We start from the raw sequence: 1,885 nt of genomic DNA, 5'->3' as shown, positions 1-1,885 counted from the left end.
TGGCACCCAACATCACAATAAGATGATATTTTAAGCTCCTTATGTAGCTGAATCTGCGCTGGTTTGAATGGGCCGCCTCCAGTTTCCCCTTTGTTTTGCTGCCTCCAACTAGCGCTGTGACGTCGGCTGACCCTAGTTACCTGTGGTTGGCCTGGCAGTGCGTCACTCAGAAAACAACAGGCCAATCAGAAGAGAGGCTCATGAATATTAATTAGACAGGCCAAAATCGACCTGTTTTCAGCAGAGCTACTGAGAAAGGAGCTTTTTTTTTAGCTTTTTTTTTTCCAGGCCTTGAATCCATGTGTCTGATATTCAAGTATTTTCAAGAAGCATGGGAACCCTAAATATTACATAATCGGGTCTTTAGCGACCCGGACATAGATATCCAACATGGATGGATCTCTAACTGCTGCAATAGCATAAAACTCTCATGATATTTGAATAACAATTACAAATTAATAAAATAAAGCATATTTTGTTACCTTTTTAAACTTAGTAGGGTTCAATTTGAGCAGATGATTTTACCATCACTGTCATCTTCAGAGCTCACTTCCCCAGTACATTCAGCATCTGCCTCATATTCACGATCTCCACCATATTTTCAAAATTATCGTTTTCAATTACTTCAAAATCCATCCAAGTTTCAGTTAGGAACAGAAAATCCAAATCCTTAAATACCACGAAATCGCAAAGTATACATGTTTTTTTCCCCAATGACCTCATATTCAGAAGTGCAGCTTTAACTCCAATGGAGTCCAAGGACTGTGATTGAGCTAATGCTGGATATTTTAATTCCTTCAAATAACGATGAGCCGTCAGTCCACTCTGTCTATGAGTTTTTAACAACGGAGGCCGAAATATAGGGGCAGGCTGAACAGAGTACACCGGCAAGAGCCACGCCTTTGATTTCCAGCTGTGTTGAGCGATCATACCTCAGCACGGATGAGGCAACAGTTCGTCATGACAACAGTTCTGTCATGTCAACTCTCGGAAGGTTTAGCATGGTAGTATACATGGCAAAGTTAGTGTGTTAGATCTGCTACACTGCTGCTGCAATACATTCACAGACATGCTGCTGTGAGCGTGTAAAAATACTGCTACTGCACATATAACATTTATGAAATAACCCCCCAACAAAGCAGGAGACAAGAAATGGACAGTACGAGCCAATATATGCATGTCGCTGAGTGTAAGAATAAAAGCTGCTGCATCAGCAGATTTGCATATATCCAAACGCATGAAAAGAACGAAACAGGACAGAATAGAACACAACACCCCCAAACAAGCAGATCTAGTGCAAAGACATACGTACTGCTGCTGCTCCAAAGTGCCATGTGAACTGCATATTTTTCCAAACCTGTATGAGTTTCTTTCTTTTGTTGAACACAAAAGAAGATATTTTGAAAAATGTTAGTATCCAAACAGTTGATGGGCACCATTGACTTCCATAGTAATATTTTTCCTCACAAAACACAATTGCATGTTAAATGCCCTGTTCCACCAACAAGTATTTATGAGGTACAGAAAGCATTAACTATTCACTAGCCTCACTAACTCACTAAGCCTTGCAAATTAGTTACTAGTTCTGGAAATTTTTGCTTTGTGTAATATACTTCATTAGAGAAGCTTTCCTGCAAAACTAGACCAATGTAAACCTGTAATTAAAATGTTTATTGTTGATTATTGAGGTCATGTTCCTTATAAGGAAGAATGCTGTGGTGTAAAATCAGAAGGTTATTTGAACTTCCTCCTCAAGGGATGTGTTGTCTTCTCTCCGTGCTGCATGAATTGTACTGGTGCTAAAAGAATCAATTCATGTTAAGAAAAAGTCATCCAAAATACAAAAATCTCCCACTTAGTTATGTATTTATACTTGCATAATACT

Source organism: Sinocyclocheilus rhinocerous, unplaced genomic scaffold (assembly GCF_001515625.1).
Source record: "Sinocyclocheilus rhinocerous isolate Xijiao unplaced genomic scaffold, SAMN03320098_v1.1 scaffold1528, whole genome shotgun sequence".
NCBI lineage: Eukaryota > Metazoa > Chordata > Actinopteri > Cypriniformes > Cyprinidae > Sinocyclocheilus > Sinocyclocheilus rhinocerous.
This window is presented reverse-complemented; position numbering follows the sequence as displayed.